General features: G+C 37.9%; 1 pseudogene; it reads left to right on the top strand.

The window, feature by feature from the left end:
* LOC146915492 (uncharacterized) overlaps positions 1 to 23755 on the top strand; it is a 92931-nt pseudogene extending 69176 nt beyond the window's left edge.
* Positions 23756 to 24411: the final 656 nt, after the last annotated feature.

The raw sequence follows: 24411 nt of genomic DNA, 5'->3' as shown, positions 1-24411 counted from the left end.
ACCCAGTTGGATGCAGCTATTTGATTGAGAATAGCATATTTAACTGACAGCTTTCCAGAGGAAATTTTTCCCTTTTTAGGCCAAATTCTTATACGATCAGCAGTGACTTCTCTACACATCTAGTTATCAGTTACTTTCAGCTCAACATCATTAACCTCTTCTATCCCCAAAAATGATATCAGGAGAGAAGTTGACACATTCACCCCTAACATACACCTTCTGATACTCCTGACTCAGAAAACTATCACAGTCTCTAGGTATATTCACCAAGAATTCTCTTACTAGTTTTTCATAGCAATTACCAATATTGCACACAGTTTTCAGGAGCCCTGCTTCTTTGATCATACTAATTACTTGTTCCATTTCCATAGCTTCCTTGCCTAGTTCTCTCTCCACAGCCAACCTTCTGTGAAATATGTACTTCCATCTTAGTGCATTTTCAGGAAAGTGAAATGATACCTTATCAATAGGTACATTTGAAACAGTCTTCACAACTTTCCTCTCAGCAACCATATTTGAAGTAGATACGTTAATGTTTGACACATCTTCTTCAACATAGTAGTCAGAATCATCTGAAGAACCCACCTTCTTCCTCCTTGTTCTTCTCTCAGTAGATTTGACTTTTACCTTGCTCCAACTTTTCTTGGGACCGATATCAACAGTCTTGTTCTTAGATTTTGGAGTTTCATCCTTATGGTAGACTACCTTCCTTTTGTTACTCCTAAGTCTTTTGCCTATACATTCAACTTTTCTCTCTGGAGTTGAAATGTCACCAGATACTTTGTCATGAATGCTCACCAGGTCCTTTTTGACCTTATTTGCACATATATCTTTCTCTTGATCAACTTCAATCCTGATATGTTCCTTTTTCTCAGGAGAAGTTTTGTTAGCAGGAAGTTCAGAAGGAATTCTCTTGTCTGAGTTAGTCTCCTGATTTGACTCATTATTATCAAGGCCTCCATTAGTCTTACACCCAGATTCTACATTTCCTTTAGAGTGGACAATAACAATCACCCTATTAGAATTCTCTTTCTCTGCTGAAGTGGTCTTAGAACCAGAATTCTTATTTTCAACAGTGATAGCAGTAGACTCATGGTTATCAAATTTACTCAAGGATGTTTCATCATTTCCCTCAACATTCATGTCTCCATGTTCTTGTGCAGGAACATTAAAGTTTGTCACCTTACCATCATTAGAAGGATCCATGTCTATGAACATAGTTCTATTTAAAGCACACAAGTTCTCCAAAACTGACTTTTCACTAGATACAGATATATCAGAAATCAGAGAGGCATTAGAGTTACCTTCATCATTATCAGAAGAGGAAGTAGTTTTTAGGAATCCTTTAGCATCAATACTGTTAGCATCCTTCACACAAGTCTCAACATTGGGTTTGACAGCAGAAGTAACACATGGAGTTGCTTGGTCAACCATACATAAGGTTGTCACAGGTGTTCCCACATCAGATTTATCACGTTTCTTCTTCTTTGGACTGGAGTTAGTGGGTGATTTCCTTTTAACCTTTCTGGGCAGAACAGTAGTGATTGGCTCGACCATCAAAGGAACTGAAGTGTTGGTTTCTTGGTGTTCAGTGGCCATGGCTTGTTTGAGAACAGGGTCTGAGTTTTTGCTGGTCTGAAACTGTTGGTTCTGATTGGTAAGAATGTAAGGATGAGCTGTTTGAAAAGGGTAAGGTACAAAAGGTTGTATGTATTTGAACTTGGGAGGATTGAGAGAAAAGGTAGAAATAGGGAAGGAGTTTCTGTGTGTTGTTGGCGTGTTTATGTGGGTTTGAGGCTGAAGAACCGGATTAGTATGTCCTAATGAATGTGGAACCATGTGCACAAAGTTGTTCAACTCCTTAAGTGGACAGATTTCAAGTTTATCATTCAAATCAACAGGTAGCCTATCTTTCAAGTTTTTAGCTACAATACTACTTGATTGTTCCTTATGAGTGCAGAAGAACTGATTAACCTTCTTATCATACATTTCATCAGGATGTGACCTATTATATTTATTGAAGGTGATTAGAAGTCCCAACATCATGTTTGACATACCAGTTAAGTTACCTGTCAGACCTATTTCTTGTGGTGCCCTCAAACAGTTATTTCCCTCAGAGTTCACACCCCTTGATGCTACACCTTTTTCAATATGAGGCAACACACATTCACCAACAGTTGGAGTTGTTTTACCAGTTTCCCTTTTTACCTGTTTCATAGCTTGACTAAGATGTGAGTTCAAGAGAGTTACCTTGTGATTTAATTCTGAAATTTTGGCTTGATGACTGATCCAATCATTCTTCAATTTACTGGTGATATTTTTCTGCTCTTCAAGTTGTCTGTATGCGTTGTAGTTTCTTTCAGCAAGACATTTGTAGGATGCCATGAGTTCAGCAACACCCAAGTCTTCTACACATGAGTCAACATCAGGAACAATCTTGCTAGTCAAGGCTGCTATGTGCTTAGCAGATTCTCTTTCTCCATCTTCTTCAGATTCATCATCATCAGACCAGGAGGCAGTCAAGCTCTTCTTCTGCTTCTTCAAAAATGTGGCACATTCTGTTTTGATATGTCCATACCCTCCACATTCATAACATTGAACTCCTTTGTAGTGTGAGTCTACTCCTCCATCAGGTTTTGCCACTTTCTCTTTGCTAAACTGATCGTCAATGTTGGGGTGGATGTTCTGATCATTTGGCCTGGACCTTCTATCCATTCTTCTTAAAATCTTCTTGAACTGTTTCCTAAGAAGTGCCAGTGAATCTGCCATGTCTTCATCATCTTCTTGCTTTGCTTGTGACTCATCAGATTCTAGAAAAGAAGCAAAAGCGATCCCCTTACCTTTCTTATCAGTTTTGCTGTTGACAGTCATTTCAAAATTCTGCAAGGACCCTATCAGTTCATCAACCTTCAAGCTTGAAATGTCCTGAGCTTCTTCAATAGCTGTAACTTTCATGTCAAACCTCTTAGGTAGAGATCTGAGGATTTTTCTGACTAGTTTTTCATCAGAAATTTTCTCTCCAAGAGACTCAAAAGAGTTAGCAATATCAAGGATATTCAGATGATAATCCTGAACACTTTCATCCTCCAGCATTCTTAAATTCTCAAACTTTGTAGTAAGGAGTTGGAATTTTGCACTCTTTACCTTAGTAGTCCCTTCATGAGCAGTTTTGAGAATCTCCCAAGCATCCTTAGCCACAGTACATTGCTTGATCAATCTAAACATATTCTTGTCAACACCATTGAATAAGCATTCTGTTGGAACAAAATGTGTTTAACAAAGAACCTTAGAAAGTTTTGATGATAACAAGGTATTAAAAATTGTAAATTGGACTAGCTAATATTTGTTCAAGTGTACAGGACCACAGTTAAAAAAATTACATCATTAATTGGTTCTGAATGAGCAAATAAAGAGCAAAAGAAAATGAAGCTTAGATAATTCTGAAGGCAAAGCGCTCCTAAAGTCAAGCTGCTCCTGAAGAAATAGCGCTCCTGAAGAAAAGCTGCTCCTGAAGAATAGTGCTTCTGAAGACAAGAGGTCCAGAAGCCACATCATCAGAAGCTGAAGAAGCTGCACCATCAGAAGCTGCAGAAGCTGCTTCATCAGAAGCTGCATCATCAGAAGCTGCCTCATCAGAAGCCATTTCACCAGAAGCTGAAGATCAACTGGATTTGCAAAACATTCAAAGATTGAAGAATCTACATTGCAAAAGCTGTCTATTGGTTTCGAAAACACAGCAGAAAATCAGTGGAACATTGCAACGGTCATTTCAAAGGTGTTTGAAGGCATGTGCTTGCAATTTGGACGAAAGCGTTGACATTGTACTTTGTACGAATTGTACAACCACGTTCTCCACTACTCTGTTTTTTGTCCACGCTACAAGACAAGAAAACAGCTCCAGAATACGGTCTCGCCTGCATATATGTTCCTTTGGATAAGGAATGGATTTCAAATTGGTTCTTCATAGGACAACAACCAAATCAGGCAAAAGATCATTGGTGAAAGATCAAGCTTCAACAACGACTCTTTGGTGTGCTGGCAATTTCACAACGTCTCTTTCACACCTCTATATAAAGGAGTAAAGACCTAGAGATTTGGTAATGCAAGAACGCTGAACGAAAGACTCATAACATTTTTACAAGTGCCAAACCTCTGCTGAAATTGTTCTGCATTCACTTAGAATTTCTGTGTCTCAAAGTCATATCTTAGAAATTCTTAAGTCCATTGAGTCTGTATCTGATTTGTATTGTGAGCACCTCTGATTTTATATCAAGTGTTCAACCTTAAACAATTTTCTGTGTAATTTTGTTTAGTTAGGAAGTCTCTTGCAGTTGTGCTTGAGCAGGAAGTCTCTTGATTGTGTTCTTGAGCAAAGGAAGTCTCTATCTTGTGTGCTTGAGCAAAGGAAGTCTCTTGCTTGTGTGCTTGAGCAATTGTAATCAGATATTACTCTTAGTGAAATCTCCTTGGAAGTGCAAGGGGGACTGGACTACTTCCGGATTGTGGAAGGAACCAGTATAATTGCTTTGTGTCGTTCTTCTTCTCTCTCTCTGTTTTATTCCGCTGCATTTAGATTCTGATCATCACTTCAGAAGCTGTCTCACTTAGCTTCTGATCAGTGTGTTCAGTTTTTAGGAGAAACGAAGAATTTTTCAAAACACAATTCAACCCCCCTTCTTGTGTTTTTCTCACCTTCAATTGGTATCTAGAGCCTTGGTCTGTTGTGTAACAGTTAACCGTGCAACAGTCAAAGATCTGAGAAAAACATGTCTACTCCTCCTCCTACTAGTTCTGGTGATACTAGCTATAAACATGTCTCACATGATTATAGTGATAGTAAGAAATCCAGTGTTGGAAAAGTTCCAAAGTTCAATGGAGATGCTGAAGAGTTCTCTTGGTGGAAGACCAACTTTTACAGTTACATCATGAGCCTGGATGAAGAATTATGTGATATTCTGGAAAATGGTGTTGGTGATTTAGTCCTTGATGAAGAAGGAGCTGCTGTGGATAGAAAGAAACATACTCCAGAACTGAGGAAACTCTACAAGAAGCATCATATTATCAGAGGAGCCCTTGTCACTGCCATACCCAAAGCAGAATACATGAAGATGAGTGACAAATCCACTGCTAAAGCTATGTTTGCTTCTCTCTGTTCAAATTATGAAGGGAGCAAGAAGGTCAAAGAAGCAAAGGCTCTCCTGCTTGTACATCAGTATGAGTTATTCAAGATGAAGGATGATGAAACTATTGAGGAGATGTACTCAAGGTTTCAAACCTTAGTTTCTGGGCTACAGATTCTAAAGAAGAGCTATGTTGCTTCTGATCATGTAAGCAAGATACTCAGAAGCTTACCTGCCAGATGGAGACCAAAAGTGACTGCCATTGAGGAAGCTATTGATTTAAACACTTTAAGTGTCGAAGATCTTGTTAGTTCTCTCAAAGTTCATGAGTTAAGTCTTAATGAACATGAGTCTACTAAGAAGAGTAAATCAATAGCTCTTCCATCCAAAGGCAAGTCATCAAAAGCTCTCAAAGTGGTTGAATCTGAAGAGGAAGAACAGTCAAGTTCAGATTCTGAACCAGATGCTGCTGAAATGGCCATGCTCTCAAACAGACTTCAATATCTGGCCAAGAAGAACAGAAAGTTTCTCTCCAGAAGGGGTAACTCCAGAAGCTCAAAGAAAGAAGATCAGAAGGGATGCTTCAACTGTAAGAAGCCGGGACACTTCATTGCTGAATGCCCTGATCTTCAAAGAGAAAAGTCAAAGGACAAGTCAAAGAGGCCTACATTCAAACCAAGCAAATTCAAGAAGCAGATTAAGCAGAGTTTAATGGCAACCTGGGATGATTTGGGTAGTGAATCTGGATCTGATAAAGAGGAAGCTGATGAAGATGCAAAGGTAGCTGTTGGGTTGGTAGCAACAGCAACTTAAGAAGCTGGATCAGATTCAGACTCAGAAGATGAAAACGAGGTATATTCCAAAATTCCCAGAGATGAACTTGTTGAGTCACTTAAAGAACTTCTTACACATTTTGAAGTAAGAACCAATGAGTTGAAGGATTTAAAAGAAAAATATCCTGATTTGGTACAACAGCAAAAATCAACTCTATTGGATCTGAAAGCTTCTGAACAAGGACTTAGGGGCTTTGAATTCATGTGTAAACCATATGAAGATCAGCTCAGGTTCTTATGTCAGAAGCTACAAGAAAAGTGTAATGAAAAACCTTTAAGTAACCATGAAATTGCTCTTGAAGATTTTATTATATCTGGCATTGACAGAAGCAGAGTAGCTTCTATGATTTATAGCATTTACAAGAACAATGGCAGAGGAATTGGTTTTCCAGAAGTGAAACTTGAGAAAACCAATCTAAAATCTTGTTGTGAATGCATCAAGGAAGGTCTGAAAACCTTCTTTGTACCAGAAGGGGCTGAGTTGGAAACTGTTGTTCAATCAGAACCTGAAGCTTCTAGTCCTAAGGCTAAGATTACTTCAAAGCCAAAGAACTCTAAGTCAAAGGCTATGATCAAATCTGATTCCAAGACTTCAAAGGTTAGGATCCTGAAAAGATCAGAACCTATTCCTCAGAGTCTGGTGAAACCAAAATCTGGGGTTTTGAAGTCTAAGTTTCAGAAGAAGACAGTTACTGCTTCTGAAGTACCAAAACCTAAGGTGATGGTTAATCAGAAGCAACCCAACTCACAGCACAAGGTACAAGAAGTGAAGAGTAAAGCCCTAAGTACTAACCTTCCAGGACCCATAGAACAATGGGTACCTAAATCTAAAAATGTCAATGATGCAGGTATGTCTAAGAGCAGTGCCAAAGCAAAGATCATGGTACCTAGACAGCGGTTGCTCAAGACACATGACAGGAGACAAGTCCATGTTCCTCAGCCTAACAATGAAAGAGGGAGGAAATGTGAAATTTGGAGGCAACCAGTCAGGCAAGATCATAGGTACAGGAACTATTGGTAATTCCTCTACCTCAATTAATAATGTATGGTTGGTAGATGGTCTTGAACATAACCTTTTGAGCATTAGTCAATTTTGTGATAATGGTTATGATGTGCTTTTTGAAAAACCCAACTGTACAGTAATCAACAAGAAAGACAAATCCATTGTGTTCAAAGGAAAGAGAGTTGACAATGTCTATAAAATCAATTTTTCTGAACTGGCTGATCAGAAGGTGTTTTGCCTACTATCAGTGAATGATAAGAAATGGATGTGGCACAGAAGGTTGGGACATGCTAACTGGAGGTTAATCTCTAAGCTTAGTAAGTTACAACTTGTGAAAGGGCTACCAGACATTGACTATCATTCAAATGCACTCTGTGGTGCATGTCAGAGAGGGAAAATTGTGAAATCATCTTTTAAAACCAAAGACATTGTTTCAACCTCAAGACCTTTAGAATTACTCCATATTGATTTATTTGGACCAGTGAGTACTGCATCCTTATATGGAAGTAAATATGGATTAGTCATCGTTGATGATTACAACAGATGGACTTGGGTGAAATTCATAAAGAGTAAAGATGTTGCGTGTGATGTATTCAGTAGCTTCTGCACTCAAATTCAATCTGAAAAAGAATCAAAAATTTTGAAAGTCAGAAGTGATCATGGTGGAGAATTTGAAAATGAGCCATTTGAAGCTTTTTGTGAAAAACATGGAATTTTCCATGAATTCTCTTCTCCTAGAACACCACAACAAAATGGGGTTGTAGAGAGAAAGAATAGAACTTTACAAGAAATGGCCAGAACCATGATTCATGAAAACAATTTACCAAAACATTTTTGGGCAGAAGCAGTGAATACGGCATGCTATGTTCAAAACAGGATCTATATCAGACCTATTTTGGAGAAAACAGCATATGAACTCTTTAAAGGAAGAAAACCCAATATCTCTTACTTTCATCAATTTGGATGTACATGTTACATTCTGAACAACAAGCTCTACCTAAAGAAATTTGATGCCAAGGCCCAAAGAGGAATCTTCTTAGGTTACTCTGAAAGGTCAAAGGCATACAGAGTGTATAATTCAGAAACACTCTGTGTTGAAGAATCTATGCACGTTAAATTTGATGACAAGGAGCTTGAAGATAAAACTTCAAAGCAAGATGAAAGTTTTGCAGAGATACAGGTTCCTGAAGTTACTCCAGAACCTGATCAGATAGCTGAATCTCAAGATAGTCCAGAAGTTGAACCCACATCAGAAGCACAAGATGAAACTGCTTCTGATGAAGCACAAGATGGCTCACATCAAGCAGATCCTCCCAGAAACACATTCAAACACAAGTCTTCACATCCTGAGGAGCTAATCATTGGAAACAAAGATAGTCCAAGAAGAACAAGATCACATTTCAGACAAGTAGAGTCAATGATTGGACTAATCTCAATGATTGAACCTACAACAGTTGATGAAGCACTTTCAGATGATGGATGGATCCTAGCTATGCAAGAAGAGTTGAATCAATTTCAAAGAAATGATGTGTGGGATCTGGTACCCAAACCTCAGCACAAGAACATTATTGGAACAAAATGGGTATTCAGAAACAAGCTGAATGAGCAAGGTGAAGTAACAAGAAACAAAGCCAGGCTTGTTGCACAAGGGTATAATCAACAAGAAGGCATTGATTACACTGAAACGTTTGCTCCGGTTGCTAGATTGGAAGCAATCAGGTTACTTCTTTCCTATGCAGTTAATCATGGCATAATATTATATCAAATGGATGTCAAGAGTGCATTTCTAAATGGTGTCATTAAAGAAGAAGTGTATGTCAAGCAACCTCCTGGATTTGAGGATATTAAATATCCTGACCATGTTTTTAAACTGAAGAAATCACTATATGGCTTGAAACAAGCTCCCAGAGCTTGGTATGATAGACTAAGTAATTTCTTAATCAAGAATGATTTTAAAAGAGGACAGGTTGATACTACACTCTTCAAAAGGACCCTTGGGAAAGATATTCTTGTTGTGCAAATATATGTTGATGATATAATATTTGGTTCTACTAATGCATCTCTTTGCAAGGAATTTTCTGAGTTAATGCAGGATGAATTTGAAATGAGCATGATGGGAGAGCTGAAGTTCTTCCTTGGCATTCAAATCAATCAATGCAAAGATGGAGTCTATGTTCATCAATCAAAGTACACAAAGTAGCTTCTGAAGAAGTTCAAACTTGAAGATTGTAAAGTGATGAACACTCCAATGCACCCTACGTGCACCTTGAGCAAAGAAGATGAATGAGCTAAAGTAGATCAGAAGCTGTATAGAGGTATGATTGGTTCTTTGTTATACCTTACTGCATCTAGACCAGATATTTTATTCAGTGTATGCTTGTGTGCAAGATTCCAATCAGATCCTAGAGAATCTCATATGACTGCTGTCAAGAGAATCTTCAGGTATTTGAAAGGAACAACTAATCTTGGACTCCTTTATAGGAAATCCTTAGATTATAAGCTAATTGGATTCTGTGATGCTGATTATGCTGGTGATAGGATTGAAAGAAAGTCAACCAGCGGCAATTGTCAATTTCTGGGTGATAATCTTATATCCTGGGCTAGCAAGAGACAAACAACTATTGCTATGTCTACAGCAGAAGCAGAATACATTTCAGCTGCAAGTTGTTGTACACAACTACTTTGGATGAAACATCAGTTGGAAGATTATCATATAACTGCTAACAGTATTCCCATCTATTGTGATAATACTGCTGCTATTTGTTTGTCTAAAAATCCAATTTTGCATTCAAGAGCTAAGCACATTGAAATCAAACACCATTTTATCAGAGATTATGTTCAAAAAGGAATTTTAGATATACAATTCATTGATACTGAAAATCAATGGGCTGATATATTTACTAAGCCTTTAACTGTTGAACGATTTGATTTTATAAAGAAAAATTTGAACATGCACTACGTGTCTGATTAGATGTTTGCTTGCTCCTTAATAGGATTTTAGGTTCTGAAGTTAGTTCAGAAGCAGTAGTTCATCAGAAGCTCTTTATTGAGGTTCTGAGGAAAACTCGCTTCTGATAATGACGTCAGCATCTGAAGTCCAGAAGCTGGATTTATTGCTTCTGAATAGTTGAATTAGTGGAAACGTTGGGAGTTACTTTTTAAAAGTAACTTCTGGCCCACTAACTTGGTAGTTACTCTGTGAACTTCTTACGTGGCCTGTATGTGTTGGTGTATAACTAAAAGGGCAATGATGATTTAATAGCTTTGAAAGTACTTTTCACGCGCCCCCAATTTTGTCATTAATGTTATGTTTGTTTGTCTCTTTTGAATTGCAATCGTTTTACTTTTAACACTTTGTCAATTCACACACTACTCACTCACAACAAACACATTTTGTTCTCAAACCTCTTGCGAAGTAAGCGCAAAAACCTTAGAACCCTAAATTCTCTAAATCTTCTTCAATCATCATCAAATGGCATCATCAAGCTCGAAAGTTTCAGAATCTTCATCAAGCAAGCAAGGCGCATCAGGATCTGGGTCAGTCTACAAAGAGAAGACTATGGATATTCCATGGAAATCTTTAATAGTTCAAATAGAATCACCGGTGGACTTCACTTCACTTAAGAAGTACAAAGTGAACATGGAAGGATTGATAGAAACTCAGAAGCTGTCTGAGTATTTCAAGATGCTAAATGGGCCAACTTATGTGAACTTGGTCAAGGACTTTTGGTTAAAAGCTGAAGTGTACAATGAAAAGCCTGTGAAGGTAGCAGGTAAACAAGCTGGGTCGAAGAAAGGAAAGATGGAGATAGAGTTGAATCCCACTTCCTTCAGTAGCCTTGAGATAAGGTCTGAAGTGATGGGTATTCCCGTAACCATCACAGAGGAAATAATAGCTAAAGCTTGTAGAATGAATGCAGAAGGAAGGTTTCAAGAAATAGTTAAGAAGGATGATGTCCTGCTGCAAAGCTACTACAACACTCTTCTGGGTGGTAACAAAGATGCTAAGCCTTCTGAAATGGAGATTCATCACAGGATGTTGGTGAAATTCTGTACTGATTGCTTCTTTCTAAGAGCAGGAGGGTCTGACCAACCAAATCATCAACAGAAACTGGCAATTTACTTCATGGCCATGCTTGAGAAGATTAATTTCCCCAGATATGTCATGGATTATCTCTGCTGGGCTATTAATGAAGGCACTGTCAAAGGAAGGAAACAAGTGCCCTGTGGAAGATTGTTATCAGAAATCTTTTATCAAGGAAGAGTGCTGGATTTCTTGAAAAAGACAAGAGATGCTTCTGATAAATGCTTCGAAGTTTCTACTGCTAAGAAGACTATCAGTAGCAAGACATTGCATTCTATGCATGTTTTCAAGACAGCCCCTAAAGATGAAAAGTGGTTGGAGATGACCACAGAAGAAACTGAGATTATCAGGGACTTTCCTTCCATCTTTAAGGAAAGTAATCCTGAACACTTAGCTAAATTAGTAGCTGAGTACGTCTTGGAGGAAAATGCGAGCTCTCAGGAGGAAGCTGCTGTTGCTAAAGGGAAAGGCAAGAAGGCCAAGGCAGATGCTGTGTCAGAAGCTGTTTCTGATGCACCTAAAGGGAAGAGAGCCAGAACTAGTTCAGAATCTGATGCTGCTCCTACTAAAGGAAAGAGGGCCAGAACTAGTACTGAGTCAGAAGCTGCTGTTGCTAAAACCAAAAAGCAAAAAGTTGCTAAGTCTGAAGCTGGATCTGTTTCTGCCAAGGATAAAGGAAAGATGCAAAAGGTTGGTGCTGCTTCTATTCCTCAGAAAAGAAGAAAAGGTAAGGCAGATTTGGTAATCACCAAAGAGCAGCTAGAGGAAGCTCTCGATGAAATAGAAGAAGAAGAGGCTGAGCCAAAGCTGAAAAGGAAGAAGGCTCATGTTGACAAGAAAAGTTCCATGGTTGAAATGACTCCAGCCATGAAGAGAATGGCTAAGGAACTTTCTGATGACTATTTGGCAAATAGGCAAGAACGGAAAGCCATGAAAGAACTTGAAAAAGAACAGGAAGGAGAAAGGACTCTAATAGTGGATGAAGCTGTTGCTGAAAATGTGGAGCAAGTTCAGAATCTTGGAACTTCAGAAGCAGTAGATAACTCAGCAATGTTATCTAAGGTATCTCAAGTTTCTCACACATCTTATAGCACATCCTCTATTCCTTCTGAAGACACATCTCTTTTAGATCACCTAGAAAGTCATTATCTAGGTGAACTACCCCAATCTGGCTTTACCACAACCTCAGAGAAAGCCTCTGAGACAACTCCAGAAGCAGCTGCTTCTGATAAAGTTGTTTCAGAAGACCCCCCACAACAAAAACCTTCACCAGAAAAAGCCTCTTCACCCCCTACAATTTCATCACCCCCAATTGTTCCTGAACCAACTCCTCAAAAGACCGTTCCTGAACATTCTGTTCCTGAACAACCAGTTACTAAACCCACTTCTGAACCTGAACCTGAAACTACCGCTCTTGAACACATTGTTCCTGAGCTAACCTCTGCTTCCATATCTTCTTCACCAGTTCAAGTCATCAAGATCATCCACCATACTGGTGTATGTGATATGGACACAGACTCTGAGGATGATCAATATGATCATGCCTCTGATATGGTAGTTGACCCCACTCCTGACCAACCATCAACCAGCCAATCATCAACTACAAATGACCAATCATCATCAAACCTACCAATTGTTCCCCTAGCCCCTCCAAAACCCTCTAAACAACCTTCACCTCCCACCATTTACCTGGATTCTCAAGTACTAAAGGATGTGTGGGAAGATATTGCTTCTGAAGTTCTCAGACTGATAACAAGTAGAAATGACTTGGGTCATACAATAAGCTATCAGAAACAATGGAGAAGGATCAAGGAAAGGGTCATCAACCTGATTTCAGCTCTGCATGATTCCTGTATTGAGGCTCAAGAGCAAGCCAAGCAGAAGCTGGAAGATTGGTTGAATGGCATTGAAGAGAATGCTGGAGATGTAGAAGTTCTTGGTACTTGGGTGAAGAATCCACTCAGTATCAGAGGCAGAGAACCTGATGAATTCCTGCCTAAGGAGCTGAATCTGATCATTCCTTCTGAGATCCTAGAGAAGATTGATGCACCAAACCTGGCTCTAGCTCAGGAGAACAAGGTGCTCAAAGAAGAAAATGACAGGCTTGAAACAGAGCTAATAGAGTAGAAGCTGAAGATATCACAGTTGGAAGCTGACATGCAAGAAGCCAAGATCAGAGAAGACAACTACAGAAAAGTTATGGACAAGAAGTATGCTGATGTTCAAGAGCTTCTGAAGAAGATTCTAGAGAAATAAGCCAAACCCATAGTTGCACACTTTTAGCTTATTTTTCTGTCTTTTTAGGCTTTTGATATTCTTTGTTCATTTCTGCTTCTGAATTAGTTCCTTTTGCTTCTGATATTATATGCTTCTGAATTCTTCCTGCTTCTGAAAATCTTTAACTGTTCATACCTTCTGATATTATAATGCTTGCTATGCCTGTTTATTTAATCTTTGAAGATGGTTAAATGCTTTTAAATTTATTTGAATTATGCTCTGAACCTTTAATCTTATGTTTTTCTCATCTCTTCTTTTTGTTTATGTCTTTTTGCTAATGACAAAAGGGGGAGTATATGTGATAGTATTTAAAGGCTCTGAGCCCCATTAATTGAAGTTTGAAAATTTTGAAAATTTCTATCCTTTTTATCGGTGTATCAAAAAGGGGGAGTATCAAATTTCAAATAACAATTAATTGAACCATTTTTCTTATCTATAAGTCAATTCTTTCAATTTTTTATAGCTCTGATATTATTGTGCGAAAAATGAATTTAATTAACCTGGATAGAACTTAGGGGGAGCTTACAAACCTCACCTTGAAGACTATCAGACTCAGGGGGAGTTAGAGCTTACAAACCTCAAACTCTGAGCTTACAAACCTCAGAACCCCAAGGTCAACTTGTTAATTAGATTAACAACAATTGATCAATTTTTAAATACTATTGTTTGTCATCATCAAAAGGGGGAGATTGTAGGAACAAAATGTGTTTAACAAAGAACCTTAGAAAGTTTTGATGATAACAAGGTATTAAAAATTGTAAATTGGACTAGCTAATATTTGTTCAAGTGTACAGGACCACAGTTAAAAAAATTACATCATTAATTGGTTCTGAATGAGCAAATAAAGAGCAAAAGAAAATGAAGCTTAGATAATTCTGAAGGCAAAGCGCTCCTGAAGTCAAGCTGCTCCTGAAGAAATAGCGCTCCTGAAGAAAAGCTGCTCCTGAAGAATAGTGCTTCTGAAGACAAGAGGTCCAGAAGCCACATCATCAGAAGCTGAAGAAGCTGCACCATCAGAAGCTGCAGAAGCTGCTTCATCAGAAGCTGCATCATCAGAAGCTGCCTCATCAGAAGCCATTTCACCAGAAGCTGAAGATCAACTGGATTTGCAAAACATTCAAAGATTGAAGAATCTACATTGCAAAAGCTGTCTATTGGTTTCGAAAACACAGCAGAAAATCAGTGGAACATTGCAACGGTCATTTCAAAGGTGTTTGAAGGCATGTGCTTGCAATTTGGACGAAAGCGTTGACATTGTACTTTGTACGAATTGTACAACCACGTTCTCCACTACTCTGTTTTGTGTCCACGCTACAAGACAAGAAAACAGCTCCAGAATACGGTCTCACCTGCATATATGTTCCTTTGGATAAGGAATGGATTTCAAATTGGTTCTTCATAGGACAACAATCAAATCAGGCAAAAGATCATTGGTGAAAGATCAAGCTTCAACAACGACTCTTTGGTGTGCTGGCAATTTCACAACGTCTCTTTCACACCTCTATATAAAGGAGTAAAGACCTAGAGATTTGGTAATGCAAGAACGCTGAACGAAAGACTCATAACATTTTTACAAGTGCCAAACCTCTGCTGAAATTGTTCTGCATTCACTTAGAATTTCTGTGTCTCAAAGTCATATCTTAGAAATTCTTAAGTCCATTGAGTCTGTATCTGATTTGTATTGTGAGCACCTCTGATTTTATATCAAGTGTTCAACCTTAAACAATTTTCTGTGTAATTTTGTTTAGTTAGGAAGTCTCTTGCAGTTGTGCTTGAGCAGGAAGTCTCTTGATTGTGTTCTTGAGCAAAGGAAGTCTCTAGCTTGTGTGCTTGAGCAAAGGAAGTCTCTTGCTTGTGTGCTTGAGCAATTGTAATCAGATATTACTCTTAGTGAAATCTCCTTGGAAGTGCAAGGGGGACTGGACTACTTCCGGATTGTGGAAGGAACCAGTATAATTGCTTTGTGTCGTTCTTCTTCTCTCTCTCTCTGTTTTTTTCCGCTGCATTTAGATTCTGATCATCACTTCAGAAGCTGTCTCACTTAGCTTCTGATCAGTGTGTTCAGTTTTTAGGAGAAACGAAGAATTTTTCAGAACACAATTCAACCCCCCTTCTTGTGTTTTTCTCACCTTCACATTCAATGCCTTTGAGTTTCCAAGAGCCAATTCATCTTCAGCATCAGTCCATTCTTCTTCTGGTTTTGACATATCAGTCCTGTTACCATCAGCATCTAGTTGAACAGGATGTTCCCAACCTCTCAGAACTGCCTTCCATGTTTTGCTGTCAATAGATTTGAGAAAGGCACTCATGCGTGATTTCCAGTAATCATAGTTAGACCCATCTAACAGAGGGGGCCTGTTTACAAATCTCGCTGGAGCTCACCCTAAAACAGGCAGGGTGCCTGCTCTGATGCCAATTGAAATTCTATCGCACTTGTTTTAATATGTTCTGTCAGATGTTTCAACGTTTGCGATGTTCCAATTAATGTTTCAACATCATGCGATAAACAGAAATAAAACAAGAAAATAAAGTGCAGAAAAGTAAAGAACACAGGAAGTTTGTTGACCCAGTTCAGCACAACACGCTTACATCTGGGGGCTACCAAGCCAGGAAGGAAATCCACTAGTGTAGTCCTTATTCAACAGCTCTCAGCAAACTCCTCGTTTACACTATGTGACCTAGGACCTACCCGTCTAGACTTCAACCTAGGAACTCCTAGATCTGAGATCCCATCTCACTATCCTAATGGTCAGTCGCTGCCCCAGTGACCTATCAGACCTCAAACACAAAAGATAGAAGTTACCTTCCGACACAAACAACCAAACCTTGTTTTACAACTTCGGTTTGATGCACAAGAGTATCAATACTCACAAAACTAGTCCTAAACAAGTATCTAAACACGACACTAGCAAGAACACAGTAAAGATCCTAAACCTGCATCACAATCGATACAAGAGTAGAATACATGAAGACTCAAACCCTAAAAATCTAAACTTTTTAGCGTGACGGCTTGAATGAATAATTAGGTCTTCAAGTCTTCCTTTTATACTGAAGCAGCTTGGGCTAAATAATCATTGGGCTTCAGTAAACTTGCAGATCGGTTCAGCAAACCTGCAAAACAGAATCAGAAACAATTCTGGAAAGTCCTAATATGTCGGAACCTATTAGGAAACATTCCAAATCGTAACAAATATTTTCCTAAAATAAATTATCTATTTTAGTAATATTCCACAACTGATTCTAATAAGATATGCGCGTTACTTGGTCAGTAAGTAAAGGAAATATGGTTTCCTTAATGGATAAATTACGCGCGTACAGATAAGGCAGAACCCAGGCACACTGAACCATGCCAGGATGTTGGAACATTGTATCCAACATCTTACAGAGCTGCCTAACCACATGCTGGATCATTGGTTCCAACTTACAGAACAAGGATATTTGTTTTAGCAATAATGCAGCCAATACAAATACCCAACATATAGGAAATCCTTAGATTATAAGTTGGTTGGATTCTGTGATGCTGATTATACTGGTGATAGGATTGAAAGAAAGTCAATCAGTGGCAATTGTCAATTTCTTGGTGATAATCTTATATCATGGGCTAGCAAAAGACAAGCAACTATTGCTATGTCTACAGCAGAAGCATAATACATTTTAACTGCAAGTTGTTGTACACAACTACTTTGGATGAAACATCAGTCGGAAGACTATCAGATTATTGCTAACAGTATTCCCATTTATTTTGATAATACTGTTGCTATTTGTCTGTCTAAAAATTCAATTTTGCATTCAAGAGCTAAGCATATTGAAATCAAACATCATTTTATCAGAGACTATGTTCAAAAAGGAATTTTAGATATACAATTCATTGATACTGAGAATCAATGGGCTGATATATTTGCTACGCCTTTAACTGTCGAAAAATTTTATTTTATAAAGAAAAATTTGAACATGCACTTTGTGTCTGATTAAAAGCTTGCTTGCTCCTGAATAGGATTTTAGGTTCTAAAGTATGTTCAGAAGTTGTGGTCCATCAGAAGCTCTTTATTGAGGTTCTGAGGAAAATGTGCTTCTGATGATGACGTCAGCATCTGAAGTCCAGAAGCTGGATTTTATGCTCCTGAATAGTAGAGTTAGTGGAAATGATGGAAGTTACTTTTTGGTAGCACTGGCCCACTAACTTGGCAATTACTCTGAGAACTTCTGACGTGGCTTATTTGTATTGGTGTATAACTTAAGAGGGCAATGATGATTATAAGCTTTGAATGTACTTACACGTGCCCCCTTTGTCATTAATGTTGTGTTCGTTTGTCGTTTTCTGAGTTGCTGAGTTTTACTCAAAACACTTAGTCAATTCACACACTACTCATTTCACTACAAACACTTTCCTCTTTTAACCTTTGTTGTGAAGTAAGCGCAATCTTCAAACCTAGAACCCTAAAATCATCATCTTCATCAATGGCAACTTTAACAAGTGGTTCTAGTATGCAACTCAACACAGAATATGGTTACGTAATCAAATCAAAAACAACGTCCATTCCGTTTGAATCCTTGGTCGTTTAAAAGGAATCACCAGTGGATTTCACCTCTCTCAAGGAAAACAAAGTGGACATGAAGGCATGGGTAAAAGCTCAAAAGTTGTTTGGTTACCTTCGTATGTTGAATGGACCAACATATGAGAATCTGGTCAGAGATTTCTGGTAAAGGGCTGAAGTCTACGATCTGAAAGCTGCAAGGTTGGAAGAAAGACAAGCTGTGTCAAAAGATTCGAGTTTGAAAGGGAAGACTAGAGAAGAAATGGGTCTTAAACCATTCAAGGGCTTAGAAATTAGATCAGCAGTGATGGGTATTCCTATAACCATCATAGAAGAAGTGATTGCCAGAGCATGTAGAGTGGATCCTGAAGGTAGATTTCAGTGGAAAGTCAGCAAGAAGGATGTCTTGTTGGAAAGCTTCACTAATTTGCTACTGAAAGGAAACACAACTGCTAAGTTTGTGGACATGGAGGATAATCACAGGATGCTCCTGAAGTTTATCACTGACTGCTTCTTTAAAAGAGGAGGAGGGTCTGACCAACCAAATCTGGACCACAAACTGGTACTGTATTTCTTGGCTGCTTTTCAAAAGATAAATCTTCCAAGATACCTCATGCATCATCTGTGCTGGGCTATCAAAGAAGGAATCAACAAGCAAAGAAAGTAAGTACCATGTGGGAGGCTACTGTCTGAAATCTTCTATCAATGCAAATTGCTGGAGATTCTGAGGAGATGAAAGCCTGCTTCTGATAGTTGCTTTAAGATTACTACTTCTGGGAAGATTATCAATAGCAGGACTCTGTTTTATATAAGTATTATCAAGGAAGTTCCTCTCATCAAGAAGATTCTGGAAGAATCCACAGCTGAATCAGAACTGATGATGGATTTTCCTTCCATCTCAAAAGAGGATGATCCTGAAGTTTTGGTTGGATATATAGTTGCACATACCAGAGAATCAAGTGCCAACATTCAGGATGAATATGTTCCTGATACTCCTGTTGGAATCAAGGGCAAAAGGACCAGGATCAATACTGAATCTGAAGCTACTGGTGCTAAGGCCAAGAAACAGAGGGTTGCCAAGTCTGAATCAACTAATCACGACAGTGCTTCTATTTCTACTCATAAGAGAAGAAGAGGTAAAGGAGATACCTCAGTCACCAAAGAGGAGATGAAATTAGCTCTTGAAGAAATGGAGGTAGAAGAGCAAAAGCCTAGAAAAAGGAAGCAAGCTCCTGAACAAATTGTCAATCCAATGTTTGTTATAACTCCTGCTATGGCCAGAATAGGTAAAGAACATGCTGACAGATTGATAGCAAATAAGAAGGACAAGGCTACACAATACATTCAGGAAAGGGATGAAAAGCTCAAGGCTATTAGGCTGGAAAATTGTGATGAATTCTACTTGAAGAAGATTGTTGAGGTTAAGGCAATTGCTGGTGAAGCTACAGTAGATGCTGTGGAGGAAGCTCAGATGGGTCTGGAGGAGATTCAAGGAACATCAGAAGCTGGTGCTTCAGGATCTGTTCCTAAATCTGATGCTCTAGAGTCTACCTCAGAAGCTGACAACTCAGTCAAGGTAACTCAGATTTCAGAGCCCATAATCACCATCTCACCCTCCCCATCATCTCAACCACCCTCAACCAACCAAACAGAAGACACAACTGTCATAAACAATCAAGTAAGTCACTATACAGGTGAACTACCAGAGGTTAGCCCAAGCTTACAAAGAGCCTCTGAAGTTGCTTCTGAGGAAGCTGCTTCAGAAAGCCCCCAACAACAAGCACCTAACCTACAAATGGCCTCTTCAACCAGCTGTGACCAAATCTTACCTGAGAAAACTAATTCCTTACCTAGAACCTTCATTAAACCAACATGCATTGATAAATCAGTTTCTATAGCCACATCTATGGATTCTGACTCTGAAGATGATCACATCAATCCATAACCTAACCCTGATCAACCATCTTCATCAAACTTACCTGAAAACTTAACCACATCAGAGGCAACTTATACAGAGACTGTCTCTGATCAACCCTCAACCAGCAACCCTCAAAATTCAAACTCTACAAAAAGCCAACCATCAACTTCTCATCTTCAAATAGTACCTGTTAAACCTTCAAAGATACCCTCACCACCAAGCATATTCCTTGATTCTACTTTACTACAGCATGTGTGTGAGAGTATCGGATAGGAACTGTTCAAGCTAATTGAAGAAAGAAACAATCTGGTTCACAAAGAGAAATATGAGAAGCAATGGAACAGACTCAAGGGAAGAGTTGATTTTGTCTGGTCAGAACTTCAGAAGATTTGCATAGATGATCAAGACATAGCTCAACAAAAATTCCAAGACTGGCTAAGAGGCATAGAAAATAACCTTCAGAGAGTAAGAATTCTCAGAACCTGGGTGCAGAGTCCTCCAAGTTTGAAAGGAAGGGAAGTTACAGACTTCATTCCATCTGGTGTGCATCCAAAAGATCTGGATCTGAGCTTCTTAACCAATATCAACTTCAAGTCAGCATCTGGGAGTCTGGACTTGTTGAACAAGAATGCCTCCTTGGAATCAGAAAACAGAAAGCTGAAGAAAGAGCTCCTGGATCAGAAGCTACTCATGCTTGAATATAAGTCTTATACTGAAGCAAAGCTAGAAGAAGCTAAAGAAGCCTTAAGTGAAGCCAAAATCAGAGAAGAAAATTTGATAAAAAGCAATGAGGAATTCAAGCTTGGTATGAAGAGTCAGCAGGAAGTTATGCAAAAGAAGCAAGAGGATATGCAGAAGCAGCAAGAGCAGACCAACTTGATGTTACAGAAGATGATGGATATGATGAACAAACAAGCCCAACCTTAGTTGCACACATTTAGCTTGTTTAGTTTAAATATCTTGTTCTATTTTTGCTCTGAATATTTTTTATGCTTTTGACTTCATTTTCCGCTTCTGAACATCTTTGTGCTTCTGACCATATATATGCTCATATTGCACTGCTCTTTTATATCTGTTTTGCTCTGATATCTATATATGTTTATGCACTGATATAATTATTTTGTTTAATGCTCTCAATTTGTTTGTTTTTCTCACTATTCTTTTACTTCTTTCTTTTTGTCTTTAGTTTTCCTTTTTAAAAAAAAAACTTTTTTGTTGATGACAAAAGGGGGAGTAGTATGTATAGTATTTATAGGCTCTGAGCCCCATTAATTTAAAATTAAAAAATTTAAATTAATAGGACCATCTTCTTATCTCTTAGTCTATTTCAATGTGAGAATATTTCTGAGAGTTATTACGTTTTTAAATGATGAATTTAATTAACTTGGATAGAACTCAGGGGGAGCTTACAAAACTCACCTTAAGGACTATTAGACTCAGGGGGAGCTTGCAAACCTCAAACCCTTAAAGTCAACTTGTTAATTAGATTAACAACAATTGCACATTTTTAAATACTATTGTTTGTCATCATCAAAAAGCGGGAGATTGTTGGAACAAAATGTGTTTAACAATAAACCTTAAGAGTTTTGATGATAACAAGGTGTTAAAAATTGTCAATTGGACTAGCTAATATTTGTTCAAGTGTACATGATCATATACAAAAATTCACATCTTCAATAGGTTTTGAAGAACAAAAGAGAGCTTAGAAATCAACAAAAAGGAAGCTTAAAGCGTCTGAAGAGAAGTGCTCCTGAAGACTAAAAGTGCTCCTGAAGACAAAGTGCTCCTGAAGATGATGACGTCATCAGAAGCTGAATTTCATCAGAAGCAAGTTCAGAAGTGACTTCATCAGAAGCTGTAAATCACCAGAAGCTGAAGATTCAAGATTTAATACTTCAAAAGCAGTTCAATGGACTCAAAAGCAATCCAGAAGACTGAGAATACAAAGCAACGGTCATTTGGTGAAGATTTGAAGGCATTGGATGCTTATTTTTAAAAAGCGTTGACAAAGTACAATTGCACGAAGTGTACAACCACTATCTCGACTACTCTGCAGTGTCCACACTACAAGACAAGAAAATAACTCTAGAATACAACTCTGCCTGCAACAATGTTCCTTCACAATGAGAATGGATTTCAAATTGGTTCTTCATAGGACAACAACCATATCAGGCAAAAGATCATTGGTGATTGATCAAAGCTTCAAACGACTTTTTTTTGATGTGCTGGCAATTTCACAACGTCTCTTTCACACCTTTATATAAAGGAGTGAAGACTTAGAGATTGGGAATGCTGAACATAAGACTCAACTACAATTTACAAGTGCCAAAACTCTGCTGAAATTGTTCTGCATTCAAAGTTCACTTAGAATTTCTGTTTTCAAGTTCATATCTTAGAAATTCTAGAGTCTTAAGAGTCTGTATCTGATTTGTATTGTGAGCACCTCTGATTGTATATCAAGTGTTCAACCTCAAACATTTTTCTTTGTAATCTTGTTTGATTAGAAGTCTCTTGCTTGTGTGCTTGAGCATTAGAAGTCTCTTGATTGTGTTCAGGAGCATAGGAAGTATCTTGCTTGTGTGCTTGAGCAATTTGAAGTCTCTTGCTAGTTGTAGCAGTGAGCAGTTGTAATTTGACGTTACATTTTAGTGAACTCTCCTTGGAAGTGCAAGGGGGACTGGACTACTTCCGGTTTGTGGAAGGAACCAGTATAATTGCTCTATGTCTTTCTTCCTTCTCTCTTTGTTTTTATCCACTGCATCTTAGTTTTGAATCCCACCTCAGAAGCAGTCTCACCTTGCTTCTGATCAGTGTGTTTCAACTTAGGAGAAACGAAGAAATTTTAAAACACAATTCAACCCCCCTTCTTGTGTTTTTCTCACCTTCATATCTAACTTAAATGTGGTAAAAAAAACATGTTCTTGTGGTAAAAAAACGTGTAGAAAGACTGTTGAAAAGCTGACCAAAGTTGGAAAAAAGTTTGTTCTTCACCGGCCAACTAGCGTGAGTTAACTTGCGCTAGTGCTAAGTGGTGTGTGACTTAAGTCACGTTCATAATACACTAACGCATGTTAAGTCACGTAGCGTGACTTAACATAAGCTCAGAATACACTAACGCATGTTAAGTTGCGTAGGGGTATTTTGGACATTCTTTGGGAGTGAGCAAAAGCATTTGGGTAAAGAGCAGAATTCTTAATTGAAATCACCGCCCCAAACCTCTTAGGTACAACACCGTTGATTTTGTTGGGTTTTCTTGAATTTCTCTTGGGCCTAGAGTTGTTTTAAAAAGGGAAAATCATGCCCATGTGATGTGCACGTTGGTATTGTATAGAGTTTTAGACATATAAGTGCACATAGACATATAGATACATGTACATGGATTGAAATCTTATAAAAATTCTATTCTTTTTAATATTTTTTTCTACTTTCTCATCTATATAAAATAAAGAAAAAATATATAAGTAACTAACTAATAATAACACAAATTGGAATAAACTATACCCAAAAAGTTAATATAAAATACACAATTAAGTGGTTTATCATGCATGATAGAGGCCAACCTGTTAATGTAATCACATACAATTCCTTCTTACATGCTCTATGTAAAAATTGTCATGTTGACAACGCAGTTGCATTGGTCAAGAAAATTAAGGATCGAGGAATTCAACCAAATATGTACACATACAGTATACTCATCGATGAACTATGCAAACAAGGAAGGCTTAAGGACGCACAAGTGATTTGTCAAGATCTTTTGATTAAAGGCTACAAATTAACAGTTTGGACATATACTATTATGATCCATGGTCTTCGTTTAGAGGGTTTGTTTGATGAAGCTCTGGCTCTATTATCAAAAATGAAAGACGATGGTTGCATTCCTAGTGCTGTAACTTACGAAACAATTATCCACGCACTCTTTAAAAATGTAGAGAACGAAAAGGCAGAGAAACTGCTACATGAAATGATTGCTAGAGGTCTACTATAACGAAGTTACTAGTTTAGATGATTAATTGTTACTTATTAGGTTATTTTGAATTTGGATGACAATGTCTAGTATTTTTAATTAATTAGTTTATTTGCATATATTTACATTTACAAAGGATGTTGAACTGCATAATGTATTCATTGTCACTTTAGTTTTAATTAAAATTCATGTGTTGTTATGTTCATTTCATATTTTAATGGTACCAATGGGTTATTAATGTTTTCAGAGTTTTGAATTGAGGTAGACCTAGATTTGCTGAGATTATTTTAATGGTACCAATATTCTTTCTTTTTATCAGCTTTTGGGACTGGCTTGCTTCAAAACCGAAAGTAGGAAAATTTAACATGTTATATATTTCCAGTGATACTGACATTCTAGCTGTCTAAAAACTAGATGCAATTTGCAGGAAAAAAAATATTCTGTTGAGATAAGTAATTGAAGAAGCCAATGTCGGAACTTGTAAGTTGTTAACAGTTAAGGTTCCAGGTTTCTCATGCCCCAATGTCAAAAAATTTAATCAGGTTTCTCACCCTAGCTTTGAATCATCCAGGGTTCTTGGGATTTAATCTAATTAGAGGTAAATTCTAAAAATTAGCAGAGCTGGTAACTTGGGACACATGGACCAACTTGTTTTCAAAGGACATTTGGAAAGAGAA

The sequence above is a fragment of the Medicago sativa genome, chromosome 6 (assembly GCF_051527215.1).
Source record: "Medicago sativa cultivar Bolivia chromosome 6, Bolivia_mono, whole genome shotgun sequence".
In the NCBI taxonomy this organism is placed as follows: Eukaryota; Viridiplantae; Streptophyta; class Magnoliopsida; order Fabales; family Fabaceae; genus Medicago; species Medicago sativa.
This window is presented reverse-complemented; position numbering and strand designations above follow the sequence as displayed.